This window comes from Triturus cristatus, chromosome 5_1, assembly GCF_964204655.1.
Source record: "Triturus cristatus chromosome 5_1, aTriCri1.1, whole genome shotgun sequence".
NCBI lineage: Eukaryota > Metazoa > Chordata > Amphibia > Caudata > Salamandridae > Triturus > Triturus cristatus.
The window spans coordinates 145,435,549-145,452,274 of NC_140587.1; the positions used below are offsets into that span (position 1 = coordinate 145,435,549).

Below are 16,726 nucleotides of genomic sequence, written 5' to 3' on the forward strand. Positions count from 1 at the left end.
ACTATTCTCTGAGTATTACTATGGGTCTTTCTACCCAGTGTATAGGATGGATGTGTATAGGAAGTAATGGTTCTAGCATTGCAGCCAATATTTTAATGCACAGCTTTGCATCTAGGTTCAATAGTTGAATGGGCCGGTAGGAGCCCCTATGAGTACAGAGTTTGTCCTGGTTTTGAATTAAGGAAATGTGAGCTTTACTCATTATGTGGGTGACTCTCCTGTTTTGAAGAGTTTGCTGTAAAACTGCCAGATCCTGGCGCTTTGTGTATTTTGAGCGAATTTAATAGCTGCTGACACCTCCTCTTCTGACATGGGAGCCCCGAGAATCTCTTGTTGCTCGCTAGTGAGCTGTGTAAGATTGGTGATCTATAAATATTTGAATTTATTTTAATCTGGGTGTGGATCTCCTTATAGAGGGTATTGTAAAATGCTGAAAAGCGTCTCGTTTGTCATCTTCAGTCTCATCTAATCACCCAAAGGGGCTCTAGATGTCTCCTGTATAAATATGCTCTAGTTTATGTCTCGTTAGTCTGGCTAAGTATGTATCTATTTTATTTCCCTGATCATACATGTTTATAAAGGTTTGTTTATGCTCCTTTTTAGTCTGAGAGAGATCTCCTTGAAGGAGTGTACGCTCTGTGTGTCTTAGTTTTATTAGGTTGTGTAATACATCAATACATTTGCCCCATATGGCTGATTTATAAGTGTCTAACGTACACGCTGAGATGGTGTCTTCTGGGGGATTGAATGCATTTAGGAATGTGTTTTTTTAGTTCTGTTTTCAATACCGGATCTCTGAGTATCACATAATGAAAGATCACCCTCCATGGAGTGATCTATTGTTACCCGACTGGGAGATCTTTATTGGGGAGTGGTCTAAAACATTTATCGGGCGTATTGTAGTCCCACACATTTAGGGTGTGAGGATATAACTTACAAGAGTATTATCAATTCTGGAGCATGTTCTGTGGGTGCATAAAAAAAGGAGAAGTCTGCTTCAACATATGTTGTTCCTTCCATAATTCACTCAAACCCATATCATTCAACAGAAGTTTTTATTTCTTTGGAAAAAGTGTCTGATTAATGTGATGCATTCCCCTATCTAGAGTTGTGTCTCACACTGAATTAAAACCTTCTGTGATTATTACACCACCTTATGCAAAATGTCATAGTGTATCTAGAAATGCTATAAGAAGGGCATCTTGATCTGTGTTTAGGGCATATGTTGTAAACATTTGTGATCTGTCTGCCTGTAGAAATCCTGTGACTGGAACATATCTGTCTCATTATCTGTTTTGTAGGGAATGGGCTTGAATGGAATGGGCTTGAAGCTAAGGGAGCTATGGAAGAATAATGTTGGTGGTGCTCTTTCTTGGTATAATGCACAGGTGTTAGAAGAAAATCATCTGTTTTTTTTCTGACTTCTAGAACAATCCTCTCCTTTACTTTAAAGCTGTGTAGCTTACAAAGAAACACACTGTGCCCTTTTTGTGTGTGTTTCTTATTGGTCGTCACCTAGAATAGAGGTAAAGAGACCATGTTGAAAGGATTCAGGTCTGCCCCCCTCTGCCAGTTTTTTAAAACCAATATTATCACATCTAAACTGGTTTTCCAAGTCTTCGCATTTTACGATTGCGCATTTTTATTCAGGCTTTCAATAGGGTATATCCCTCTTCAAGATGGATGCCTTTAGTTTGTTAACTTTCAATTCAGTTTCTAGAAGTCGAGATCCCACAAAATCTACATGAAGATAGGAGGTTGTCTTTAGGCAGTGGTATGTCCTTCTTTATGCTTGTAGGCGCAGGCTTTGTTGCAATGCTGTGGTATGGGGGTTTCTTCGCACTAGGTAGACAAAACAAAGAACTTGGTTGCTTTATTTTGAAGGTGTTTCTTTGGTGGTATGGGACCTTCAAACACTTTGATTATATAGTCCTCTTCTTCTGTCTTCCAGTACCAGCTTTGCTAATCATTAGAATACCAAGGTGGGTGAGGGCGAGGTGTTCTTGCTTAAGAGGATTTATCCAAAACGTACTCAAAGAGATTTCAAGGATAGTGGGTCCCATATGCCAGCTCAGTACCCATTCTTCCTGTTCTTTCCCTTCCTGCTTTGGTTCCCTGAGGGAGTGCCTTGCGCAGCAGTGTAGGCAGTAATTCTTCACTTGTCAACCCCCCCCCCCACCCCCCCCCCCCCGAAGTTTGATGGCCAGGCTATGTTAAAAGCTAGTCACTAGGGGTCATATGTATCAAAGAGTTTTACCCATTCTGTGTTTATGGGAAAATATTTTAGTACTTTTGGCCCAATATGCAGTATGAGCTGTATGTATTACTTTGAATTATAGCTCTTTAATTGCCCATCTTTGGCCACTCCTTTCATGCCCATGGGCACTGCCTCTGCTAGTCTGTTCAGGCTGCTGTCTCTTTCTCATTGCTCCCCCTCCTGTTGTTAATCGGTTATGGGTATGTGGCTTCCCACCTCCCGAGCACACCACGCTCCTAAGCAGATTTTCCATGGACTTGGCTCTATTTTCATTGATTCTGCATAGGCAGCCGCTATTTTTGTCGTACCTCACACCATGCTGGAGATGCTTCAACAGGACAAAATCACCAGTTTCCCACTAAAGTATTGGTATCCAGACTGCTTTGCCAATGCAGCCTCTCTTCTGTAGTGTGCTCTTATTTAAGACGCAAACGCCTCTGGACTTTTTCTTCATAGAAGGTTCATTTCTAATTTAGGCCTAGGTAAAAGCCCAGCAAGTTACATCCACGTGGCCATCTTGCCAGACCATGCCCCTCCTTTTCATTTCATAATAAACATGTAGCTTTCATAATGTTTTCTTTTATAAACTTGTAGACAGTGCCCCATGGCCTGCTAAGTTTGGAGGCAAGGTGGGATTGGCAATCTATGGCTGCAATTAAAGAGGTGACTTCATGCCTTTTATTAATTATTGACTCCTGTTTTGCAATGTAAAGCATCTTTGAAGTCTCCACGGAAAGCCTGAAATCTGTACAAAAGATCTCAAATCCAGGGGACCAGTTTCAACACTATAAATATGGCTATTCCTGTATAAACCGGTGGCAACCCATAGAAGGCGCGAGGCCCTCATCCCGCAACCACTGATCTCAGAGAACCCACAACTTATCTAACTCCTCAATCACTACCACAGCTATCTGTTGTTTTTTGAAGGTTTATTGACAGAGTGTTATCAGGTTTGGGAGATGTTGGTTTGCTCACCAGTGAGCGTCATTGATAAGAGCCATAGGTTCTAAGTGACTCTTTCAGCCAGTTCTGGCTCTTTAGCCAAAAGCCAGATGCATGCTGGGAAACTTGGGCTAGTACTTGCAGCTGGGATGTTTATTTGTCAGTCGGGAGCTGATCCATGTCATAGTGTAAGGATAGCCACAAAAATTAAATTTAACATAATGAATCTACTTTGAACTGTTCTACAAAGTTACTGGATACCTTGGAAATCTAACAGGCCCACATCCCTCCTGAATCTATGTTGGTTACCCATGACGTACATTGTTAACATTGCAACTACAAGCGAGAATACTGCAATCTGCATCAAGTTTAAACTTCTTCTGATTGGCACAGTGTCAGAACCCCTTTCAGAGGGCCACGGGGCACGCAAGGGCCACTGGGCCCAACTATTGTGGATGAAGCCTTTTACTCCTGATGTCTTGTGACCCGACATACTATGGATCCAGACAACTGGGCCAAGTACTCCTTCTGCATTTGACTCTCATTAGTAACTGTGGATGAGCAGTCAAAGGTTCCCTATGGGGGTCGGGGGAAGTGTAAATATAAGTTAGTGAACACGACTCATAACTCAAAGTGCACTTAGTAATGTCAATAAATCCATGTCCAGTCAAATACTTGTTTTTATTTAAAAATAAGTATTTTATTTCTAACACTATGCATTCAAAGAAGTATTACGACATTCGTAAGTAGTAACACAATCCTTTCGAGGCCGCATCTCTGGTGTTTAACTGGCAAGTCTCTGTCCAAACCTCTTCCCCGTAATGTGTTCTGGGTTATTCCCCATTCACTGGGGGCAGCATGTAGGGAATGCTCACCAGTAGGTCTCATTCAAGAGTCCACTGCAACTCTTAGGAAACAGTCAAATGTGTCTGTGGTGCTGCAGCACCATTAGCAGCAGGGCCCGGCAGGACTGTACCAAGTCATACCCTTTCCAGCAGAGAGGAACCGATCAGCGCCTCAGCAGGTGCCCCGACCGCATTGTTCCTGTCTTCCATCAGTGCTGCAAATTTAGCAACAAACACGGTGGGAGGGAGGTTGTTTGATCCTGGTGCTCCCTATATGATACCAGAGCCGAGGTAATGTCCTTTCGACGTCCTCCGGAATCCATGGGACAGATCAGGACAGGTCTCAGTGATTGTTTTGGACCCGCAGATTGCAGCTTCAGTTTTCCAGGCAAAGGCCCGAACGTTACAGTCCCTGGTACCAATAGCCCCTCCTGGCATACAGGTTTGCCGCAGTTCCACCTAGCAATGCGTTGGTCTTCACTGCAAAGCCATCTATACTACTATACTCCTTCTGGCATACGGGGTTGCTGCTAAGCGGCACACAGGTCTTGGTGCTTTGTCGGTAGCAATTACTTCCATTGTGACCCCTCCTTGCATACAGGGTCACCACAACGAGGCAGTAGTGGTTTTGCGCTCCCCGCACTGCACTCGATTCCGACCTAAGTTCACGGCAGCCCTCTCTTGGCATACAGGGGCCGCCAATTTGATCCTGCACTGGGCAATGACCCGTTCAGTGCACACCTCTCACCCGAAGTCCTCACAGAAGGGCTCCCCACTCAACCCGCTCCCTTCTACACTCTCCTCTTCCTCACACTGGTCTTGGCAAGCAGACATGCGTTGATGCTCTATGGCAGGTGGCCTTGGTTTCCCTGGTAATGTCCTCTCACCCAGCAGGGAAACTAGCAGGCCTTGGCGCGCAGTCCTGGCCACAGGTAGAAGTCTTGCAGAGCTTCCCCTCCCCACACAGTCCTTCTGGCTGCGTGGCAGATGACACATTTGTGGGGTCTCAACCTCCCCTTTTTATAGTCCATTTCCATACATGAAATGTTATTTAGGGTCTTTGAAGTTTTATGTCGTGGTTCTGCTTCTTTATAAATACACCCTTCTTTACTCTCTTCTTCCTCTTGAAAGGCTGTCTGTCACAGCAGGAGAGACTCTGCAACTAAGTTAAGAATACAGCAGTGGCACGTTTAAAAAGGTGACTGAGCCTGTAGGCCTCACTCCATTGACACATGTTAAAAAGGACCTGTTCACTCCCACTGATCATTACACAGTATGCTGCCACCACAGCGCTCGTGCTGCTTAACTCCTGGTGAAGGCAGTAGCCTTCCAGCACTATGAGGGAGTGATTTGCGCACCCCTACTGGTCCAACAAGACCGCAGTCTGTGAGACAGGCCTATATCATGGCACACACACATGATCCGTGTTTGTCTATGACAACAAAATCAGCATTAGGGATCCAGACAATAGTACAGGTGGGCGCTCAGAGCAGGGCTACACGTCCATTACCATGGAGAGGACTTTCCCATCCCAATACACTGTCTTTTTAATGGGATGTATAGAACTGTGTGCAGCCTGGTTCCAAAAAAGGATAAAAACTTTTTTAGGTGAGGCCTGAATCCGCTTCAGTCCTGTGCTTGTCTGTTAAAAGCATGCATAATGTAACACTGACAGTGATGAAGTACAAACGCAACGACACAGGCCCCCCTTAGACTCTTAAATATGCTCAATAAACAATTAATTCCAATTGCGTTGACTTTAAACTAGATCCCTGTTAGTTTCATATGTTTCAGAACTAATCCAGATTAGTGTTAAAAGTGATTGTTACTACAGGGCAAGGTATTAGCAGGGTCTTTGCATCTGCACTGTGTCAGGTTTCATAGATGTTCTTTGGCAGAGTCTGAGGACAACATGCCCTGCTCTCCAAAACGTGCATGTGCCAGTACACAAGGAAATGATAGAAGAAGAACTAAATACTAAAGGAAGGGGGAATGGTATTGATAGAGGAAAGGCAGGAAGTCTCGTTCTTATCATGTACTATTCTCTCTAAGATCAGGTCTTTCGGAATAAGGTATCTACTATCAGGTATTTAAAGGCACATAATAATATAAATGAGACACATATCTTTAAACTCAGTTAAGGAATATGTATGCACACACAATACATTTTTAGAAAAATAGTGGGAGATTATTTTTTATTTTATTTGTAAGAGGTACCCTCTTGATAGGCAAAAGCACAGTTCTGAGAGAATCTCTGATCAACTCCTGGTAGCTACAGCACAACAGAAGGCAATCCCCTTAGAAGTGCATGTTGAGTTCTAGCAGTTAATTTTAGTTTTCATCACTTATCCCTCCAATGTATTCCTAGCTCGGTCTGAGGAATTTTGTTGGGAATATATCCGAGCACTGAAGGTCTGCAGGCGTAAAGATGGATTAAAAAAATTGCCAGCAAAGAGCCCCTTCGTGGAGCCCTTTGGGCATTGCAGCACTCGCACAACGAGCAGTACCACCCGACGATGAAGCATGCCACCTTGGTGGGTGAGGGCTCATGCATTGTAAGAAGGATGCCCTGTGGCTTATCACGAATACTAAGGCCTGAGTAGGATCTACTATGTACTTCTATCTTCGGAACTGCACACTTGATTTGCACAACATTGTTAAAGGGAGGATGTGTCCTGGACCGTTATTTCCTCTCAAACCTCATTTGTTTTGTGCCAAAAGCTCAGAGCTATTATTATTATGCTATTATTGTCATACTAATCATCGTATCCAGCAAGATCGCCTCGCTGGTTGAATTGGTTTGTGCCTGTCCCCAGTCCAAAGTTTTTCAGACTTACTCATTTTTTGGGAAATCAAAATCGTCCAGTCGAGCTAGGCTGGAAGCAGTAGCCAAGCAGGTTTCCACGAGGCTAGATACTTTTGCCAAGAGGTCCTGATGAATCAGTTATCCAAGCAGCAGAAAGCTCTGAGCAGGAAGAATCCTGTTTTTGCCCACCTTGGCCCTTCTGTGAGGACTTCCGGTGAGAGGTGTTCACTGAACGGGTCATTGCCCAGTGCAGGATCAAATTGGCGGCTCCTGTATGCCAGGAGAGGGCTGCTGTGAACTTTGGTCGGAATCGAGTGCAGTGCGGGGAGCGCAAAACCACTACTGCCTCGTTGTGGCGACCCTGTATGCAAGGAGGGGTCACAATGGAAGTAATTGCTGCCGAAGGAGTACTTGGCCCAGTTGCGACCTCTCTTGGCAAACTTTAGCACCTTGTCCCTGTCCTTCATAGGTCAAACTAATAATTAACTCTAAACTTTTTCAAAGGTCCTGGAAAATTCCTATTGGTCTCTCCTGCAACCTCTGTTCCTTAGGGTAGGCTTCTAGTCACTAGGTCTCTCTCTAACCAATTCTCTTTCGAGGCCCAGTCCACAGTCGTCAGTGGGCCTTTTGGGGATCAGATGTCCTTCTTTTGAGTCCCTAAAACCAGTAGCAGGAGTGTTGGAAATACTCCACTCCCACACCGGTAAGGGTTGGTGGTAACGGAGTCTTTCCAGAACATACAGTGGTAGCTTGGCTCGAGTGGTCAGGAAACAGGCACCGTGCTAAGCATACAACATACCCATACAATAACCATGCGTGCATCCGTTCCAAAAACGACTCTACACCGTAAAAATTATGAAAATATCTTTCTTTATCTTCTTTTTCTCTTAGTTGCTGATTAGATAAATAATACACAATCACAATATACAAAGCTTTTTAAATAGTGCAGGTCAAATAAATACTGGCTTATTGATTCAATAAATAGGGGTGATCATAAATAAGGAAGGCATAAATATAAGTGCAAAACATACAGGCAATTAAATATTCTGAGGCAATAAATACTGCAAACCAATAAATATTGTGCATCAATAAATACTGTGGAACAATAAATACAGTGAAGCAATAAATAGGTTAAATACAATAAATACAGTGCCCTCAATAAATAATTTAAAGCTGACAGTGACACTCATAGAATCAGATCACATTTAAATTTCTATGGGCTGATTTGGCCCAGGCACAGCTTGTGGGGATGTGGAAGGCTTGAGGGTGTCTACTCCCTGGCTTGGACAAGGCTGAGGCCTAAACTGAGGTAGATCAAGGGGGGAATACCAGAGACCTGGCTCTCTCACTCTACACAACCCCTCTGAATTAGTCTCAGCTCACCCCTGGCACAGTCCAGCTGGTTCCAGCACCTCTCTAACCCCTAGAGTAGTCTCTTAGGATTCCACAGGGCCTTTGGCGCCCTCTATTCCACTTACTGCCCTTTTTCTGAAGCTCCGACGCCGCTGGCGGTTCCGGTTCGATGTCGGCGGCCTCGGCACAATGTCAGTTCTTGACGACACCGGTAGGCGGTTCCGGTTCGATGTCGGCGGCCTCGGCTCGATCTCGACCTCCGATTCGATTGCGTCGGGCAGTCTTTACTCGATGTCGACTTCGGGCGGCTCCGGTCCGATGGCGACCTCAGCTTCGATGACGTCGGTCGGACTTGGCTCGATGTCGACTTCCGGCGACTCCGGAGGGCGATCCTCACTCCCGACCTCCGGCGCTCCTTTCCTCAGGTTTCCGGCGACTCCGGAGTGCGACCTCCACTCCCGACCTCCGGCACGATTCTCTCCGGTTCCGGCGACTCCGGAGTGCGATCCTCACTCCCGACCTCCGGTACTCCTTTCCTCAGGTTTCCGGCGACTCCGGAGTGCGATCCTCACTCCCGACCTCCGGTACACTTCACCTCGGTCTCCGGCGACTCCGGAGGGCGGACTTCACTCCCCCGTCGACACCGCTCACTCGACCTTGGTTGACTTCCTCCTCGACCTCTGGTACACCTCACGTCCTCCGTCGGCGCCCTCTCACGATCTCTGGCGGCTCTGGGCACGACGTCTGCTTTTCCAGTCAGCGCCGCTTCTCCACCTCAGGCTCCAGGTCTCCAGGCTACTCGACGTCCGGCTCCAGGGAAACCAATAAACAGGTCAGGTCCTTGCTTCCTTGACTTCTAAGGCCTGTTCCTGCTGTCCAGGTCCTTAGGATGGTTCTCCTTGCTTCTTCCCACACAGGGCTCTAGGCTGGGCTCAGTCAGTAGGGACTAGTATCACGGGTGGGTTTATGGACCCCACTCCAGGCACAAGTTTCCACCCCTGCTGCCTCACTCCTTCCTCCTTCAGGTTTCTGCTGCTCACTCTTCACCAGTCAGGTGCCAACTGCCAGCTCCATCTGCCAACTCTCTGTCTTAGCTTCCCAACATTCTAAACCGCCTCCAACGGTCACAGGGTTCTGGAATGTTCTGGAAGGTGCTAGTAGGTTCCAGTGGATGCTGGTGATGTCACAGGTGGCCACCATTTTGTGCTCCAGGCCCTCAGACAGAAGTTTCAGGGGTAGATAAAATGGCTCCCTGAATCTGCAGCAACACGAAAAAGTCTGGTGGTTCCCAAAAAGGAAAAATTCAAACAGGGTTTGAGGCAAAAGTGGGACAAAATAAATAATGATGAGGAGGGACCACCCAAAGGGCTGACAGGTCTAACACGCGTCCCCCCCAGCTGAAAGTGGGGAGAGCTACCCAACCCCTTGGGAGTTCTCATCACTAAGGCGGAAATACCTTGAGAGACCGTCTGCATTGGCGTGGTCCACTCCAGGCCGATGTTCCACCTGAAAGTCCATTCCCTGTAGGGAAATAGACCACCTCAACAACTTGGGATTCTCCCCCTTCATTTGCATCAGCCAACGAAGGGGTCTGTGGTCGGTCTGAACCAGGAAGTGCGAGCCAAACAGGTATGGCCGCAACTTCTTCAGAGCCCATACCACTGCAAAGGCTTCACGCTCTATTGCACTCCACTTCTGTTCCCTGGGAAGTAGTCTCCGGGATAGGAAGACCACGGGTTGATCCAGACCCTCTTCGTTGAGTTGCGATAACACTGCCCCAATGCCATGTTCTGATGCATCTGTCTGGACAATGAACTCCTTGGAAAAGTCTGGGGCCCTTAAGACCGGGGCCTCGCACATGGCATTCAATCTCACAAAGGCTTGCTGACAAGCCTCCGTCCAGACTACCCGTCGAGGTTGTTTCTTGGACGTGAGCTCCGTGAGGGGGGCTACGATGGTACCGTACCCCTTCACGAAGCGGCGGTAGTATCCCGTGAGGCCCAAAAATGCTCGGACCTCAGTCTGAGTCTTGGGGGGTTCCCAGGCCATGATGGCCTCGATCTTCGCCTGGAGGGGTTGCACCGCTCCCCTACCCACCAAGTGTCCAAGGTACACTAGCCGACCCCTGCCCGATCTGGCACTTGCTGGCCTTGATCGTCAATCCAGCTTGTCTCAGGGCCTGGAGAACAGCTTGCAGGTGACGCAAGTGATCCTCCCAGCTGTTACTGAAGACGGCTATGCCATCCAGATAAGCAGCAGAGAAACTCTCCATTCCGGTGAGGATCTAGTTTACCAGACGCTGAAACGTGGCAGGTGCGTTCTTGAGCCCAAAGGGCATCACACAGAACTGGTAGTGGCCATTGGGCGTGGAGAAGGCTGACCTTTCCCTTGCTCCATCAGTCAAAGAGATCTGCCAGTACCCAGAAGTAAGGTCAAAGGTACTTAGATATTGGGCAGCTCCCAGCCGGTCAATCAATTCATCCGCCCTAGGGATCGGATGAGCATCAGTTTTGGTCACTGAATTCAGTCCCCGGTAGTCCACACAGAACCTCAGTTCCGGTTGGGCACCCGGTGGTGCAGCTTTTGGTACTAGTACCACCGGACTGGACCAGGGGCTGCTAGAAGGCTCGATCACTCCTAGCTCCAGCATCTTAGTGACTTCACTATGAATGCTGGCCTTCACCTTGTCTGACATCCGGTAGATCTTGGACTTCACAGGTGGGCTGTCTCCTGTGTCCACGTCATGGACGCACAGGTGAGTCCTACCCGGGACAAGGGAGAACAACGAAGAGTACTGCCCCAGGACCTGGTGACAGTCCTCCTGCTGTTCAGGAGTTAGAGATGGGGAGAGAATCACTCCCTCCACCGACCCATCCTTCTCTTGAGACGCAAACAGATCAGGGAGAGGCTCGCTTTCCACGTCCTCTCCTCCGTCAGTCACCATCATCAAGATGACTTCGGGCCTCTCGTGGTGGGGTTTGAGGCGGTTGGCATGCAGCACCCGCAGGGGCTGACGAGGGGTCTTCAGGTCCACCAAGTAGGTAGCCTTACCCTTCTTCTCCAACACCTCAAAGGGTCCTGACCAGCGATCCTGGAGGGCACTAAGCTCTCCTGGTTCGATCACCCACACCTTCTGGCCAGGCTCCAACTCCACCGGGTGAGCGTTGTGGTCATACCACGCCTTCATCACTGCTTGGCTGGCTTCCAAGTTGTCAGAAGCTTGCTTCCACAACTTAGCCATTTGGCTCCGGAAGGCCAGCATGTAGCTCACCACATCCTGGGGAAGCTTTCTGGGAGTTCTTTCCCATCCGTCTCTCACCAGGTTGAGAGGTCCACGTACAGGGTGCCCATACAGAAGCTCGAAGGGGCTGAAGCCCACTCCCTTCTGTGGCACTTCCCTGTAGGAAAAGAGTAAACAGGGCAGGAGGACGTCCCATTTCCTCCGCAGGCCTTCAGGCAGACTTCTGATCATGCCCTTCAAGGTTTTGTTAAACCTCTCCACCAGACCATTTGTCTGGGGGTGGTAAGGGGTGGTGAACCGGTATGTCACTCCACACTCCTTCCACATGGCCCGCATGTACGCTGACATGAAGTTGGTCCCCCTGTCGGACACAACTTCCTTGGGAAAACCCACTCGGGTAAAGATTCCCATCAGGGCCCTAGCCACAACAGGTGCTGTTATGGTCCTCAGAGGTATTGCCTCTGGGTACCGTGTGGCATGATCCACCAGAACCAGGATAAACCTGTGACCAGCTGATGTTGGCGGATCTAACGGACCCACAATGTCGATGCCCACCCTTTTAAAGGGGGTGCTAACGACAGGAAGTGGTTCCAGGGGAGCTTTCAGCTTCACCCCTGTTTTCCCACTGGCTTGGCAAGACACACATGTCCGGCAGTAGGTATCGGACGACACTTTCATCTGAGGCCAATAAAAGTGTGGGACAAGACGGGCGAAGGTCTTGTCTTGCCCCAAGTGTCCTGCCAATGGTATCTCGTGAGCCAACTCCAGAAGGAAGGCTCGATAACGTTGAGGGACTACCAAGGCTCGTGACGATCCGTGTAGGGGTGCCTTGGGTTCACTGTAGAGGAGGCCATCCTCCCAGTAAACACTGTAGTTCCCTTCAACGTTCCCTGCTGCCTGGGCTTCGGCCTGTCGCCTCAGCCCCTCAAGGGTAGGGCACTCCCTCTGGCCCTGGCAGAATTCCTCCCTGTACGGGCCTCCCTCCACGTGCCACTCGGCCGGGATGGGTAGGTCCTCCAGTTTGGTAACGTCCCCCACCGCAGACTCCTGGTCCACCACCTCCGGTGGCCTATCCTTCCTACAGGGTGGGGACGCCGAGGCAGGCTCCTCCTGTCCTCGGTTCTTCCCTTGACTGGCAGCTGGCTGGGCCTTTGTTCCAGGCTCCAGCCGAAATGAACTCCCTCTTCGGGTAGTCGCGGACCTTGTGCTAACACAGGCCCAGTCAGGTGTACCCAGCATCTCAGTATGAGTCCGGTATTCCACCTCCTTCCAAGCGTTGTGCTCCATGTCATTCCCCAGCAGACAATCGACTGGCACGGCAGGGCTTACGGCAACTCGAAGTGAACCTGCAACCCCCCCCATTCAAAGGGAACCTCGGCCACTGGATAGTGGCCTGTTCTGCCGTCAGCCATCGCGGCTGGGTGAAGTACATCGGGAATTACCTGCTCTGGAGACACCAGTTGACTACTTACCATAGTCATACTGGCTCCTGTGTCTCTCAGAGCCTCCCCTCTTTGGCCGTTGATGGTGACCCACTGCCCATACTTTACGGTATTTGCGGGCACCTGGATCTTAGGAACCATCTCCCGTTCTCCCAGGGACACTAAAGTGACACCCGCCCACTCCCTTTCCTTAGTTAAGGGCATCTCCTCCCCGAGCACTACACTAGCTACTCCGGGGGTCTTTCCTCCAATGGGAGGGGGTGGTCGTTTCAAGCACTTCGGATCTCCTTTATAGTGTCCAACGCCACCGCACTCGTAGCAATGGACAACCCTTGGCTGCTGACTCTGGCCAGGATTAGGGTTTCTGGGTGGGTTAGCCCTAGGGGTGAATCCTGTTCCCTTCCCTTGGAAGTTATTTTGGGGGCCTTTGGAGAACTCCTTTTTCTTTTCCCCTCCCTCTTTCTTCTGGGGGGCGCCCTGTCCGGCCTTTTGAGTATCCCCTCCAGTCCCCCTTGTGGACACCCGGGTACTAGCCCAAATGTCCGCCTCCTCAGCAAGCTTCCGGGGACTGGTCAGCTTGCTATTCACCAGGTGTTGCCGCAGTTCAGGGAAACATTTCTCGAGCAGGTGTTCCTTCAGTACTAGGTCAAACAACCCCTCGTAGTTCCTCACTTCACTGCCCTGAATCCAACCCTCTAGTGCCTTCTTTGCATAGTCCAGGAAGTCCACCCAATTCTGTGTGCCCAGTTTGTGACTACCCCTGAACTTCTGTCTGTACTTTTCGGGTGTTAGTCCAAACTTCCTTATGAGCGCCAGTTTCATGGTGGGGTAGTGGGTCTGCTCATCCTCTTCGAGGGCCAATAAAGCATCCCTACCAGCTGGAGGCATGTACTTGTACAATCCCCCTCCCCAGTACTTCTCTGGAACCCCATGGGCCCTTAACGAGACCTCATAGGCCGCTAGCCACTTGGCGATATCGTCGCCCGCCCCATAGCTAGCTACTATGTCCTTTGGCAGGTAGGGTTTGGGTTCCCTGGTGTACTCTCGTTCTTCGCTGCCACCGTTAGGTACAGGGTGTGCCCCGATTCTCAGGATCTGAAGATCTATCTCTTTCAGCCTTATCTCATGAGCCATCCTCTGTTCCTCTTTCTCTTTCTCCAGCCTTGCTAAGTCCCATGTGAGCTGTCTTTTCTCCCTCCGGTCTGTTAACTCCACTTCAGACAAGCCACCGCTAGAGGCACTGCTGCCCTTCCTGGAAAGTGTCCTGGGCCCCGCTGACAGGTTCCCTACCTCATGTTGGTACAAACCAGCTCCCTCACTGTCGGGCTCTCTATCCCTGTCCTCCTCCTCAGCCTTGCTTTCTCGGCGTGCCTCCCCCCAAGCCCTTAAGCTGGTTTGGAGTGCACCCTTCTTTGCTCCTGGGGGACAATACACCCCCTCCCGCTGGCAAAACTCCCTGAGTTGGGCCACAGTGTACGTTTCTAAATTCTCCAGTACAAACTCCATCTTGCCCACTCAGGTCAGAGGACAGTTATTTGCAGTAACAATGCAGGGGGTACCTTTAATAATACCTCCTCCCACCACCAGAGTAAATTTGGAAAAAACAAAAACCCACAATTAGGAAGGCCGCTTTGAGAAAACTCCCGGTGTAGGCCTATGGACTACCCACAGTTATTGTTGAGTATACGTAGGCACAGCTCTATCCCACCACTGAACACCAATTAATGTTGGAAATACTCCACTCCCACACCGGTAAGGGTTGGTGGTAACGGAGTCTTTCCAGAACATACAGTGGTAGCTTGGCTCGAGTGGTCAGGAAACAGGCACCGTGCTAAGCATACAACATACCCATACAATAACCATGCGTGCATCCGTTCCAAAAACGACTCTACACCGTAAAAATTATGAAAATATCTTTCTTTATCTTCTTTTTCTCTTAGTTGCTGATTAGATAAATAATACACAATCACAATATACAAAGCTTTTTAAATAGTGCAGGTCAAATAAATACTGGCTTATTGATTCAATAAATAGGGGTGATCATAAATAAGGAAGGCATAAATATAAGTGCAAAACATACAGGCAATTAAATATTCTGAGGCAATAAATACTGCAAACCAATAAATATTGTGCATCAATAAATACTGTGGAACAATAAATACAGTGAAGCAATAAATAGGTTAAATACAATAAATACAGTGCCCTCAATAAATAATTTAAAGCTGACAGTGACACTCATAGAATCAGATCACATTTAAATTTCTATGGGCTGATTTGGCCCAGGCACAGCTTGTGGGGATGTGGAAGGCTTAAGGGTGTCTACTCCCTGGCTTGGACAAGGCTGAGGCCTAAACTGAGGTAGATCAAGGGGGGAATACCAGAGACCTGGCTCTCTCACTCTACACAACCCCTCTGAATTAGTCTCAGCTCACCCCTGGCACAGTCCAGCTGGTTCCAGCACCTCTCTAACCCCTAGAGTAGTCTCTTAGGATTCCACAGGGTCTTTGGCGCCCTCTATTCCACTTACTGCCCTTTTTCTGAAGCTCCGACGCCGCTGGAGTCGGGTCGACGCCGTGAGGCGGTTCCGGTTCGATGTCGGCGGCCTCGGCACAATGTCAGTTCTTGACGACGCCGGTAGGCGGTTCCGGTTCGATGTCGGCGGCCTCGGCTCGATCTCGACCTCCGATTCGATTGCGTCGGGCAGTCTTTACTCGATGTCGACTTCGGGCGGCTCCGGTCCGATGGCGACCTCAGCTTCGATGACGTCGGCCGGCCTTGGCTCGATGTCGACTTCCGGCGACTCCGGAGGGCGATCCTCACTCCCGACCTCCGGCGCTCCTTTCCTCAGGTTTCCGGCGACTCCGGAGTGCGACCTCCACTCCCGACCTCCGGCACGATTCTCTCCGGTTCCGGCGACTCCGGAGTGCGATCCTCACTCCCGACCTCCGGTACTCCTTTCCTCAGGTTTCCGGCGACTCCGGAGTGCGATCCTCACTCCCGACCTCCGGTACACTTCACCTCGGTCTCCGGCGACTCCGGAGGGCGGACTTCACTCCCCCGTCGACACCGCTCACTCGACCTTGGTTGACTTCCTCCTCGACCTCTGGTACACCTCACGTCCTCCGTCGGCGCCCTCTCACGATCTCTGGCGGCTCTGGGCACGACGTCTGCTTTTCCAGTCAGCGCCGCTTCTCCACCTCAGGCTCCAGGTCTCCAGGCTACTCGACGTCCGGCTCCAGGGAAACCAATAAACAGGTCAGGTACTTGCTTCCTTGACTTCTAAGGCCTGTTCCTGCTGTCCAGGTCCTTAGGATGGTTCTCCTTGCTTCTTCCCACACAGGGCTCTAGGCTGGGCTCAGTCAGTAGGGACTAGTATCACGGGTGGGTTTATGGACCCCACTCCAGGCACAAGTTTCCACCCCTGCTGCCTCACTCCTTCCTCCTTCAGGTTTCTGCTGCTCACTCTTCACCAGTCAGGTGCCAACTGCCAGCTCCAACTGCCAACTCTCTGTCTTAGCTTCCCAACATTCTAAACCGCCTCCAACGGTCACAGGGTTCTGGAATGTTCTGGAAGGTGCTAGTAGGTTCCAGTGGATGCTGGTGATGTCACAGGTGGCCACCATTTTGTGCTCCAGGCCCTCAGACAGAAGTTTCAGGGGTAGATAAAATGGCTCCCTGAATCTGCAGCAACACGAAAAAGTCTGGTGGTTCCCAAAAAGGAAAAATTCAAACAGGGTTTGAGGCAAAAGTGGGACAAAATAAATAATGATGAGGAGGGACCACCCAAAGGGCTGACAGGTCTAACAAGGAGGCTAACCACTTGCTATTTTCACATACTTC

The 16,726-nt window shown here is 49.5% G+C and overlaps 1 protein-coding gene across 1 annotated transcript in view; it reads left to right on the plus strand.

Moving 5' to 3' along the window:
• Positions 1–16,726, plus strand: part of C5_1H8orf82 (chromosome 5_1 C8orf82 homolog) — a 224,276-nt gene that overhangs the window by 20,202 nt on the left and 187,348 nt on the right. The gene's annotated exons all lie outside the window — the stretch shown is intronic.